Raw genomic sequence first — 14,663 nt, 5'->3', positions numbered from 1 at the left:
ACAATATTCCAGATGCGGCCGCACCAGAGTTTTATACAACTGCATCATGACCTCAGGACTCCGGAACTCAATTCCTCTACCAATAAAAGCCAGTACGCCATATGCCTTCCTCACCGCACTATTTACCTGGGTGGCAACTTTCAGAGATCTGTGTACATGGACACCAAGATCCCTCTGCTCATCCACACTACCAAGTATCCGACCATTAGCCCAGTACCCCATCTTTTTGTTATTCTTCCCAAAGTGAATCACCTCACATTTAGCTACATTGAATTCCATTTGCCACCTTTCTGCCCAGCTCTGCAGCTTCTCTATATCCTGCTGTAACCTGCCACATCCTTCCTCACTGTCAACAACTCCTCCGACTTTCGTATCATCCGCAAACTTGCTCACCCAACCTTCTAACCCCTCTTCCAGGTCATTTATAAAAATGACAAACAGCAATGGTCCCAAAACAGATCCTTGCGGAACACCGCTAGTGACGGCACTCCATAAAGAAACTTTGCCATCAACTACTACCCTCTGTCTTCTTCCATCCAGCCAATTCCTAATCCAAACCTCCAACTCACCCTCAATGCCATATCTCCGTATTTTCTGCAGTAGCCTACCATGGGGAACCTTATCAAACGCCTTACTAAAATCCATATATACCACATCTACCGCTTTCCCCTCATCAACCTCCTTCGTCACCTTTTCAAAGAATTCAATAAGGTTTGTGAGGCACGACCTGCCCTTCACAAAACCATGCTGACTATCCTTGATCACATTATTCCTATCCAGATGTGCATAAATCCTATCCCTTACAATTCTCTCTAAGACTTTGCCCACAACAGAAGTGAGACTCACCGGCCTATAGTTACTAGGGTTATCCCTACTCCCCTTTTTGAACAAGGGAACCACATTTGCTATCCTCCAGTCTTCTGGCACTACTCCTGTAGACAAAGAGGACATAAAAATCAAGGCCAATGGCTCTGCAATCTCCTCCCTTGCTTCCCAGAGAATCCTAGGATAAATGCCATCAGGCCCAGGGGACTTATCTATTTTCACCTTTTCCAGGATTTCCAACACCTCTTCTCTACATACCTCAAAGCCATCCATTCTACTTATTTGTGACTCAGTATTCACATCGACGACAATGCCCTGTTCCTGAGTAAATACTGAAGAAAAGTATTCATTCAGTGTCTCCCCAATCTCTTCCGCCTCCACACGCAACTTCCCACTACTATCCTTGACTGGACCTATTCCTACCCTAGTGCAATTCTTGATTATTTCAAGTCTCTGAAGTTGAGAAAAGATTTAATCTTGTTTGTAGACAGAACTATTTGATTTTTTATAACCAAAGAACGATTAATTTATCTAATTAATATTTAAAATTATAACCATAAAAAGAATATAACCGTTGTATTATAAAATGTGTTTCAAATTCACAAGTTATCAGGTTTAGAGTATTTCTTGATACACCTTTCATAATAACCACATTATTGTTAATCTTGCTACGTTGATGCCAGAAAGATGCTAATCCTTGCAATGTGCTGCTAGATAATGTGTATCCTGACAGCTGCAGCCAGCACCAAAACTGATACAACAAAAACAAAATGAACACCTTTGACATAACTGATGAGGAATAAACTTGAAATGATAACAGACACAGTCTATGATTTCAAGACAGCAATCTAATCTCAGATCACTCAAGCTTAAGTGGATGAAACATCAACTGAGCCTTTGATTAAATTCCTGTCCTTGGAATCTAATATTGATATAACAAAAACAAAAACATGATATCTGAGTAAATATGCATATCAAAACTCAGATAGTTGATGTTTTTGTATGTCTGATCCATCTCTCACACAGGGCAGGATAACATGGAAAGTTTTTTTTCTCTGTTATGATTCTTCATTCAGTTATACCTTGCAACTGTGGTCATGGGGATATATGGAGTGTGCTTATCTCTCTTTTGTCTCACTACATCATGAGACACAACATCCATTTAATTGTTTTTCCTAATTCCTGATATGACCAATCAAGTGCTTTTTTTCTAAAATAGACTTACAATGAAAAGATACATCAATTAAATTACTTTAATGAACACAACATTATTACTTTATGATAAAACTAAACTTTATTTCACAAAAATACAAAACTGGTAAACAGTTTGTAACATGAAAACATGAAAATTTGTAACATGAAAACTAAATGTTACCCCTCCAAATAACTAAAAACATCTGCAAAAATACACAGACACACAATGAAGTAGAGAGAGATTCAAGCATCATGATGTTACTCTTCAGCTAATTTCCAATTGGTAAAGTGTTCAGGTATGAGCTGTCCACAAAAGGTAGACCAAATTCAACCCAGTCAATTACTGCCCCATCAGTTTACTCTCGATCATCAATAAAGTGATGGAAGGTGTCATCAACAGTGCTATCAAGCAACACCTGCTCAGCAATAACCTGCTCAATGATGCCCAGTTTGGGTTCCACCTGGCCCACTCAACTCCTGACCTCATTACAGCGTTGGTTCAAAAATGGATAAACGAGCTGAATTCCAGAGGTGAGGTGAGAGTGATGGCCTATTGGTGTCAAAGCTGCATTCGAATGTATGTGGCATCAAGCAACACAAGCAAATCAGAGGGTTAAGTCTCCATTGGTTGGAGTCATACATGGCACATAGAAAGATGGTTGTGGTTATTGGAGGTCAGTCATTTCAGCTCCAGGATATTTCTGCAGATGTTCCTCAGGGTGTGTCCCCAACCCAACCATCTTTAGCTGTTTCATTAATGACTTTTCCTCCATTATAAAGTCAGAAATGGGAATGTTCGCCAATGATTGCACAATGTTCAGCACCATTCACAACTCCTCAGATATTGAAGCAATCCGTGTACAAATGTAACTAGAACTAAACAATGAGCAGGGTTTGATCTGACCAATGTCAAGCAACATTTGCACCTTACAAGTGCTAGGCAATGACCATCTCAAACAAAAGGGTATATAACCACAATCCTTTACCATTCAATAACATTATGTCACTGTTACCAATGTCCTGGAGATTACTGTTGACCAGAAATTGAATTGAACTGGCCATATAAACAAAGTGGCTATAAGAGCAGGTCAGAAGCTAGGAATACTGCATTGAATAACACATCTCCTGTCTCCCCAAAGTCTGTCCATTATCTATAAGGTACAAGTCAGGAGTGTGATGGAATACTGCCCACTTGCCTAGATGGGTGCAGCTTCAAGAACACTCAGGAACTTTGTCACCATCCAGGATAATGCAGCCTACTTGATCGGCACCACATCCTCAGTCACCCACTCCCTCTATCACCGATGTCACAGCAGTGTGTACCATCTACAAAATACACTGCAGAAAATAATGAAGGCTCCTTAGACGGCACATTCCAAACCAATAATTACCACCATCCAGAAGGACAAGGCAGCAGATCAATGGGAACATGACAACGTTCAGGTTCCCCTCCAAGCCACTCACCAATCTGACTTGGAAATATATCGCCGTTGCTTTAATGTCACTGGATCAAATTTCTGGAATTCCCTCCCTAAGAACACTGTAGGTGGACTGCAACTGTTCAAGAAAGCAACTCAACACTACTTTCTCAACAGGCAACTAGGAATGACAATAAAAGTTGGCCCAGCCAGCGTTGCCCACATGTCATGAATGAATAAACATCTTTCTTTCTTGATTCACCATTAATCTCAGGATCTCAAAGCCATATTACTCTTTAACTCAACACTTTATAACTCCTAACTAATTCTGAAACTTTTTTGTTTTATAAGATGTGGCTCTTAGCAACAATAACCACCATTCCTTAAAAATGTCACACCTGATTCATAACTGTTAGCCTCAGCATTACTGTAACCCTCTCTTCTCCAAGTCAGGAGTTGCTGGGTTCAAAGATTTGGCCTTTAATCTGGATTGGTACTTCAGGGCTGTTCTTTACTATTTTAATTCTGTGACAATACTTAAAGTATCTATATCTAGGTACACTTTAGGTGGCGCTAAAAGCAACATTACAAACTTTTCACTGCACTCATTTGAGTGCATACAACAAGAACAGCTACACTAATTCTAATTCTTCTAAGGGAATTCTGTTGTTTGAGTAAGATGTTAAATGGAGATTCCATCTGTTCTTATGAATGGTCTTGAAAAATTCCATGCCACTTTTTTTAGAAAGACAGTTTTCCAGTGAGTGAACATCAGTGGACAGCAAAGTTTGATGTGTTTTGTAATGAGTTTTATTCTGCGGCATCAATGAACAAGTCCAATGGAATCGAATCATTTTTCTCATCACAGTTTATGGGACAATTTGGTGGCAGAATTTAGCCACCATAATGACATCACTTCAAAAGTACATCAGTGTTTATGGTGGGTGTGCAAAAAGCTCTTATATAAATGCAAATTCTTTAATTTATAATGACTAGAAAGGGGAAAGCTATCTGCCCTATTTTTAATTCTGTCTTCGTCAGTTGTAACATTTTTTGTAACACTGATATTACACTTCAATTAAAATGTAGATTGCCAAAAAAATGGAGGAGTCAATCCTGAAGTTTTCTTGAGTCAATGATAGAAGAATTTTATTACTTATTTAACCTCAAAAAATAATAAAAAAGCAACATCAAACACACTCTCCTCCATTGGTGATCAAAAGTGGTGCTCGCAGATTGGATGCGATGTTGAATTGTAAAATTAATGTTGAGAGGTCTCTTTCAAGGTAAGGGAAATGTTCCACATTTGTGAGGATTTCTCCATTTAACTTAATGAAGAGATGGACTGCAACTTGCCCTGGGATGGGTTGGTAAAGGATTTGAGTCTTTTTAAGGTTGAGGCTGAGGCCAATTCTTCAGTATGCTTTCGCAAAGATATTAAGTGAGGCTTGTAGATTCTCTTCCAGGAGAGCAGAGATGATGTCATCCACATACTGAGGTCTCACAGTGAGGTTAGTGTCGTTTTCTTCTTGGATTCAACCACTCAGAAGGAACTGACATGGCAGAAGCTCTTGTAAGAAGGGACACGATTTTTTGAGAACATCTGGTGACGAGAGGAAGTACGGAAAAGGAACCGGAGAAAGAAATGCCAATGACATCAAGGTCAAGGACCAATTCCACCTCCTGGAAACGACTGCCAAATGTGTGGTGAGAGATGTGGCTCTAGGATTGGACTCAACATCCATGCAAGGACCCACAGAACCCAGGGACAATGACACAGAATTTCTGAGTCATATTCAGATAATCATACACGTTAGTAAATGGTTCTGGATGACCTTTTCATCCAAGGTCTGGCCCCGTCACTGTGCCCCACTTGCTAAAGTAAAAAAGGATGTTGCATTAATGCCTAGAAACTTTGATGGATTGACACAATCCATTGCTGTAAATTTAGCTAGTGAATCATGCGACCATAGAGAGACAGTGCAATCAGGAGACCTCCCCTCACATTTTTGTCCTGTTATTACTAATTTACTGACATAATCACATGAACTCAGTGATCATTTTCCCTCATAGCTGCATGTGTCAAGCTGCACTTTGTGTCTCTTTAGCTCTAACAATAAAACGGCAAAATTACTTTCCACTGTAGATTCTGTTAATCAGAAGAGGGCTGTCCAAAAATGCAAAAAGTAGCATATCACACACTTCTGCATTACCAGAGCCAGTTTAAAAGGTCTCAAGAGCTCTCATTAGCTGAAGGTTGCTGATGCTTGTGATAAAAGATATTACTGCAGTGCACAAATTTCTTTCCATTTCAAATAAATAGAACCATATTCCACTGTCACCCTTGAGAGCCTGAACCTTCTTGTTTACTGCAAACAGTTAGTCAGGATGTAATTTCGTGGTTAATAACAATGCAAGCATTTCTATGGTATTGCTGTTATCATTGCTTGTCAATCAATCTTGTTTGAAGCACAGAAGAGAATATCTGAAGGTTGTGAATGAGGCAGTGCCTACTTGTCTGATTAAATGTGGGAATGTAAGAAATATTTGGCACTAAGATTTGCAGGGAGATATAGGAATGCAGTGTGCTAGTACATTGCTGGCCCTTTGCTATCATTACCATCCCTGGTCTCACGGCTCAGTTGCTGGAAATCCATCCTTCCCTTACTTGAAATATGTCAAATACTATAAACTGCAACAATCCTAAAAGGTACAAAAGGATCATAAAATCCTAAAACATTAGAAGCATGAGTAGGTCATTCTATCCCTCAAGCCTGTGCTGCCATTCAATGAAGATCATGGCAGATTTAATTGTGGCCTCAACTCCATTTTCCTGTCAATCAAATATGACTTGGATGAGGGGATTGAAGGATGGGGCAGCTAGTTTGCAGACGACACAAAGGTTGGAGGTGTCGTTGACAGTATAGAGGGCTGTTATAGGCTGCAGCGGGACATTGACAGGATGCAGAATTGGGTTGAGAGGTGGCAGATGGAGTTCAACCTGGATAAATGTGAGGTGATGCATTTTGGAAGGTCAAATTTGAAAGCTGAGTACAGGATTAAGGATAGGATTCTTGGCAGTGTGGAGGAACAGAGGGATCTTGGTGTGCAGGTACATAGATCCCTTAAAATGGCCATCCAAGTGGACAGGGTTGTTAAGAAAGCATATGGTGTTTTGGCTTTCATTAACAGTGGGATTGAGTTTAAGAGTCGTGAGATCTTGTTGCAGCTCTATAAAACTTTGGTTGACCGCACTTAGGGTGACCAGAACTGGACGCAGTATTCTATTATAGGAAAGATGTGGATGCTTTGGAGAGGGTTCAGAGGAGGTTTACCAGGATGCTGCCTGGACTGGAGGGCTTATCTCATGAAAAGAGGTTGACTGAGCTCGGACTTTTTTCATTGGAGAAAAGGAGGAGGAGAGGGGACCTAATTGAGGTATACAAGATAATGAGAGGTATAGATAGAGTCGATAGCCAGAGACTATTTCCCTGGGCAGAAATGGCTAACACGAGGGGTCATAGTTTTAAGCTGGTTGGAAGAAAATATAGAGGGGATGTCAGAGGCGGGTTCTTTATACAGAGATTTGTGAGAGCATGGAACGCGTTGCCAGCAGCAGTTGTGGAAGCAAGGTCATTGGGGACATTTAAGAGACTACTGGACTTGCATATGGTCACAGAAATTTGAGGGTGCATTCATGAGGATCAGTGGTCGGCACAACATCGTGGGCTGAAGGGCCTGTTCTGTGCTGTACTGTTGTATGTTCTATATTCTAAATATCTGATGCAATCTTGAACATATTGAATCACCCAGTGCCCACTACATGCTGGGAAAGTGAATTACAAACACAAATGACTTTCTGAAAGAAGAAATGACTCCTTAGGTGGGACATTATTTATGTTTAAATTCCCCCACAGGGGGAAACATCCTTTTAGCATATATACTGTCAAGCCCCACCCCCAACCCCACACCCACAGGATCTTATATATTTCAATAAGGTCACCTCGCATTCTTCAAATCTATGAGTACATGCCCAACCTGCTCAATATTCCCCCATGAAACAATACCTTTATCCCAAGTATTAACCCAATGAATCTTTTGTGAATTTCTTCCAATGGAAGTACATAGCCCTCATTAAAAATGAAGGTAAAAGTTATACACATACTCCAGGTGCTGTCTCACCAATGCCCAGTACAATTGTAGCAACACTGTCCTACATTTATACTCCATCCTCCTTGCAATAAAGGCCTGCATTCCACTTACCTTCCTAATTACTTATTGCCCCTGTATTTGACATTGCTAAAATAGTTGAGATTAACCAGTAAACTGGAAAATGTTAATATATTGGCTGGGGAAAGTATGTTTAGTCACCGAGATTAAATAGTGTGCATCTGTGTATTTCATAATGAAACTTTAGTCCCCAGTCTGGTAAACAGTCTCAATTGTTAGTTACTTTGTCAACAGTACTCTTAACCCTTTGAGTATCACAGACAGATTTTGTCACTCTCTGGCCTTGATGCATTTGACATTTGCCTATGTCTCAATCTTCCAATATAAACTAATTCCAAAATGTTTTTAAGTTCTTTAACTAATCTTTCCCTATGTCACTCGGGAATCTGTCACTTTTCTACAATCATGTCATCCATTTTAAATTATCATCTTTAATTAGTAACTGCCTTCTAATTCCACAAAACTGATCATTTTATTCAAAAAAGATGGAAAATTAATTTTAGACAGTAAATGATCATTCCCATGCAGGACACTGATATTATTACTTATGACTTATTTCAATAACTTTATCCCTACAACACAACAATTAATAACATAGATTGTACAGCCCACAATAAAATTAAAAGTGTTCAAAACTTCAAAATGATGAATGGGAGCCAATAGTCAAGAAAATCATAGGTAAAAGGTGGCAATAATGTGGGTTAATGAAAATGTAAGAGTTAAATTGACATGAGAGAAAAAAGCAATGTGGCAATAAAATGATGTGAAGTCAAATTAAGGCAAAGTATTTAAGTGCATTTACTTTTTACATAAATTTGCTTTGTACGTGTTCTATACAGTAATTTTAAATCTATATCATAAAACTGGTTGAAAGTTTATTTCAACATCATGTGAATTGCTTAAAAAAATTATAAAATAGTGAAAGGTTAAATATTTAATTACAGAGACGGCATAAAGCTCATTTCTAGCTGTACATTCAGGCTGAGGAATATTGCAGTTTCAAGTTTATGCTTCCAGTGTTATAAATTAAAATTGACAAGAAAATTAATCAAAAAGCATTCCCTCGTCATTCAATTTCTTTTGCCCTTCACTGGTACAGTCTCATCTATTGTTTGTAACAAACTACAATCAAAAGTATTTGCAGAAATACTGAATTTTAAAAAAAGAGAAAACGGCAACAGTATTCTGCAATTTTGGCCAGCAGACAAGTGGTTAACTTAATTCCATTACACTCCTTTTTTAAAGAGGAATTATGGTCTAGATTAATGGCAATATATGGATTCCTAAACTTTGCATGATTGAATGTACATCAAGCACAAGGTCTTCCATTTGTCCAGAATCCTATAATGCATGGTAGGAAATATAATCCAGTGTCAGGACTTGGGTATAATATACAGTGAAATCATATCCATTAGATGGCACATTGGAAAGTCCAGAACTGGAATGCAAATATCATATCATTCATCATGGAATACATTCTGAAACTGGCATAGTAATAGAGTGTAAAAATCAGCTGAAACAAACACAGAACATTTTGGAGAAATTCAGCAGGTCTGGCAGCATCTATGGAGAGAAAACAGAGTTAACATTTTGAATCCAGTATGACTCTTGAATCAAACTGGACCTGAAACATTAACTCTGTTTCTCTCTTGAGAAATGCTGCCAGACCCTGCTGAGTTTCTCCAGCACTTTCTGTGCTTGTTTCAAATGTCCAGCATCTGCAATTCTTTATTTTTCAGTTGTTTTTGCTGTTGCATTCATGGGTAACAAAGTGTACAATTTTTAAAAATGGGCTGGCACTTCCAGAAAATGAGGAGAATATGATCACAAATATGTGATAAGTCATGGCTTGGGTGCTACATTAATCTCCAAAGGATTTCACATAGAGTGACTAAATAACTTTTGGGTGTGTGGTGTGCTTTGTGTTGTTGAAATACCTGCCCCTGGGGGGCTACGAGATACACTGTGTTGAGGAGTGATGTGCCTTCACATTCACTTTGTAATGCATTGCAACAACACTTAAAGTGGCTTTCCCCCCACCATGGGAGACTGCCTGGCAGATCCTGGGACTTGCCTATTCCTGCTTGAGCACTCTGTGGATCAACAGATATGACTGTTTCCCTCAATGACACCCCTCCCCAGAACCCTCACAGAGCCTACCTGATTGGTTGCAGCAACCCCTGCTCTCTGACTGTGCTGCTGGAGCAGTATCCATCATTGTTTCCACACGTTGGGTACAGTTGCAGGAATGGCTCCCAATGGTACTGTTGGAACTAAAATCAATGGCACTTCAATTGATTGGCAATTCTTAGCAACCGCAGGAGGTGCAACACTTGCGCCCACACCTCCCCCCTCACTTCTCTCCAAGGCCACCGCAGGAGGTGCAACACTTGCGCCCACACCTCCCCCCTCACTTCTCTCCAAGGCCCCAAGGGAAACTTCCATATCCGCCACAGATTCACCTGCACCTCCACCCACATCATCTACTGCATCCGCTGCAGCCGGTGTGGCCTCCTCTATATTGGGGAGACAGGCCGCCTACTTGCGGAGCGATTCAGGGAGCACCTCTGGGCCACCCGGACGAACCAACCCAACCAACCTGTGGCACAGCATTTCAACTCCCCCTCCCACTCCACCGAGGATATGCAGGTCATTGGACTCATCCACCGCCAAACCACAACAACCCGACGGTCGGAGGAGGAGCGTCTTATCTTCCGACTGGGAACCCTCCAACCGCAGGGGATGAACTTGGACTTCACCAGTTTCTTCATCCCCCCTCCCCCCACCTTGTCTCAGCCGGATCCTTCCAGCCCGGCACCGCCTTCCTGACCTGCAGTCTTCTTCTTGACCTCTCCGCCTCCACCCTACTCCGACCTATCACCCTCACCTTGACCTCTTTCCACCTATCACATTTCCAACTCCCCTCCTCCAAGTCCCTCCTCCCTACCTTTTATCTTCTCCTGCTGAACACTCTCTGCTCATTCCTGAAGAAGGGCCTGTGCCCGAAACGTCGAATCTCCTGTTCCCTGGATGCTGCCTGACCTGCTGTGCTGTTCCAGCAATAAAGTTTCAACTTTGATCTCCAGCATCTGCAGACTCACTTTCTCCTGGCAATTCTTAGAGGCAAGGCCTCCACTGTTAAAGGGATAGGCAGCCCAAGGGCAGTTTACCGCCTTCACATTGGTAGCTGCGGTTCCCCTACACAGCCTTCCAGCCTGTTGTTGAGGCGACTGCCATTCTGACAAAATGCAGCCCATTGGGATGTCAGAGCCACCTGGCAAAATGGGGAATGAAGAGCCAGGTCTGCCTGACTGCATGCTTGTCTGTTGAATGTTTAACCAGGTTCTGATTCACAACTGCATCATGTGCTAAACTACTATGGATGCTTAGTTTTTAGATTCATTATAGGTTCATCCAGCAGAAAATTACCCCTAAATGTGCACTAATTGCAATTCCCTACACTTGCCTCACATCCTTGAATGTTATGATACTTGAAGGGCTCATCCAAATCTTTTTAAAGTTTGTAAGGTTTCCTGCCTCCACAACCTTCTCAGTAAATGCATTCCAGATTGACTCCACTCATTGAGTTAAAAAGTTTTTTTCCCAAAAAATTCTCTGGATCTCATACCCCTTACCCAAAAATTATGCCTTCTTGTGACTGACCCCACAACCAAGGGGAGCAACTACTCTCTATTCACCCTGTTCCTACCCCTCATAATCTTATACACCTGAATCATGTCCCCCCTCAGTTTTCTCTCATCTCGAGAAAACAATCCAAGCCCATTTAGTCTCTCCTTATAGCTCGGTTTCTCCACCCCAAGCAACATCCTGATTAATCTCGTCTGTAACCACTCTAGTGTTAACATATCCTTTCTGTAGCAAGGTGACCAGAACGCCACACAGTACTCCAGTTGTGACCTGACGAATGCTCTGTACAATTCCAACATTACCTCCTTGCCCTTATACACTATGCCATGACTGATGAAAGCAAATGTTCCATATGCCTTCTTAACTATCCTATTCATTTGCTCTGTTGACTTCAGGGATCTGTGAATAATTACCCCAAGATCCCTCTGCTCCTCTGAGCTACCCACTGTCCTGACATTCATTAAATACTCCCTCATCTTGTTTCTTCTTCCAAAGTGTATCACCTCACCACTTATCAGGATTAAATACCATCTGCCATTGGTCTGCCCATCTGACCAATCCATGCATATCTTGCTGTAACCTATAACCATCTTCTTCACTATTAACCACTTTACCAATCTTGACGTCATCTGCAAATTTGCTTAACATTATCCCTACATTTTCAACTAAATCACTTATGTATATAACAAACAATAAGGGCCCAGTACTAATCCTTGTGATACATCAGAGGCCTTCAGTCACTCAAAGAGCCTTCTACCACTATCCTTTGTGTGCTATTACTAAGCCAGTTTCTGATCCATCTGCCAGGTTTCTCTCAATTCCATATGCTTTAACTTTCTCAATCAGACTCCCATGTGGGACCTTGTCAAAAGCTTTGCTAAAATTCATATAAACTACATCAACTGAACTTTCCTCATCCATATACTTGACCACATTTTCAAAACCTAACAAATTTGTTGGACATGACCTCCCTCTTACAAAGACATACTGACTGTCCCTAATTAATTCATGCCTTTCCAAATTGGTATTAATTCGCTCTTCTAGAATTTTCTCTAAAAGATTCCCTCCTACTAACATGCTCTGTAATTTCCTGGTTCATTTCTACCACCTTTGTTAAAAAATGGAGCCACAATTCCCAACCTCCAGTCCTCTGGCACATTTCCCTGTGGCCAGAATTAAAATTTGTGCCTGAGTCCCTGCAATTTCCTGCCTCACCTTCCACAGCAGCGTGCGACACAATTCATCCAGTCCAGGGAATTTGTTTGTTGTTAAGACTCACAGATGAAGTCCTGCCTTCACATTGAGAATACCTTGCATCGTGTTGTGTGGTACCAACACTGTGCAAATGGGACAGAATTCAATCAGATCTAGCAACGCAAGACTGGGCATCTATGAGGTGCTGTGGGCCATCAACAGCAGCAGAATTGTACTCCATCACAATCTGTAACATCATATGTCAGCAGATTCCAATTACCATCAAGCCAGGGGATCAACCCTGGAGATTGCAGGAGGACATGCTAGGAACAGCACCAGACCAAACTGAAAATGTGGTGCCAACCTGGGAAAGCAACCAAACAGGACTATTTGCGTGCCAACCAGCATAAGCAGTGAGTGATAGACAGAGCTAAGGAATCCCCATAACAATGGATCAGATCTAAGCTCTGGAGTACTGCTAGTCATGAATGGTGATGATAATTAAACAACTCACTGGAGGAGTAGCCTCCACAAATATCTCCATCCTCAATGATGGAAGAGCCTACACATCAGTGCAAAAGTTAAGGCTGAAGCATTTGCACCAATGATTGGCAGTGATCTCCAGAATCACAGATACCAGTCTTCAGCTAATTTGATTCAGACTACATTATGGTTGGAGGCATTGGATACTACTGCAAAGTCTATGGGCCCTGACAAAACTCAGGCTATGGTGCTGTGCACCAGAACTTGCCACACCCTTAGCCAAGCCATTCAGTATAGTGACAATACTGCATCTACTCGACAACGTAGAAAATGTCCCAGGTATATCCTGTACACAAATCCAACCCAACCAAATTACTACCACATCAGTCTATTCTCAATTATCAGTAAGATGATGGAAGGTGTCATCAACAGTGCTATCAAGCAGCACCTGCTCAGCAATAACCTGCTCAGTGACGCCCAGTTTGGGTTCCCCCAGGGCCACTCAGCTCCTATCCTCATTACAACCTTGGTTCAAACATGGACAAAAGAGCTGAATTCCAGAGGGGAGGGGAGTGACAGCTCTTGACATTACAGCTATATTTGACTAAATATGGCATCAAGGAGATGGGAATCAGGGGAAGATCTCTCTGCTAGTCGGAGTTATTCCTAGCAAAAAGAAGATGGTTGCGGTTGTGGGATATCAGTCACCTCATTTCCAGGACATCTCTACAGGGATTCATCAGGGAAGTGCTTTAGGCCCAGCCATCTTCAGCTGCTTCATCAATGACCTTCCCTCCTTCATTCAGTCATGAGTGGGGATATTCAGTGATGACTGCAAAATGTTCAGCACTGTTCAACAGCTTTACCATTATCGAATCTCCATTTCAACGTCGAAGAGGTTAAAAGTGACCAGAAAGTAATCTGGACCAGCCAAAGATTTAAGCGTGAGTGAGCTTTTCCAACAACTTCTGTTTTTATTTCTGATTTCCAGCTTCTGCAAATATTTGTGTCTTTTTTGTGATGATAGGTTTTTGAAAACTAAGGGGATCAAAGGTTATGGGAAGAAGGCAAAAGAATAGGATTGAGAAACGTTTCAGCCATGATCAGATGGTGGTGCTGACTTTATGGGCCAAATTGCCTGATTGTACTCATACATCTTATAGTCTTATGGTCTTAAGTAAATTCTGTCATGACAAGAACATGAACATGCCAGGAGTTCTGTGGTGAATGACTTATCTTCTAACTCCTCAAAGCCTGTTCATCAAGAATGAGTCAGGGGTGTGATGGAATGCACCCCCTTGACTGGATAGGTGCAGCTCCAACAACACTCAAGAAGCTCAACATCATCGAGGACAAAGTAGCCCAATGATTGGCAACCCATCCACAAATATTCACTCCCACCATTGACTTACAATAGCATCAGTGGGTATTATTTACAACATGCATTGCAGAAATTCACTTGGACTCTGTAAATAGCACATTCCAAATCCATGACCATTTAATACATTTAAAAGAACAAAGGCAGCAAATACATGGGAACACCATTTTTTGCAAATTCCCCTCCAAGCCACTCACCATCTTTGAAATATATTACTGATCCTTCAGTGCCATTGTTAAAGTCCTGAAATTCCCTCCCTAATGACATTGTGGGTCTACCTACAGCATAAGGAG

Source organism: Chiloscyllium plagiosum, unplaced genomic scaffold (genome assembly GCF_037043375.1).
Source record: "Chiloscyllium plagiosum isolate Xiang-an unplaced genomic scaffold, Cpla_swu_hap1 HiC_scaffold_37, whole genome shotgun sequence".
Taxonomy (NCBI): Eukaryota; Metazoa; Chordata; class Chondrichthyes; order Orectolobiformes; family Hemiscylliidae; genus Chiloscyllium; species Chiloscyllium plagiosum.
This window is presented reverse-complemented; position numbering follows the sequence as displayed.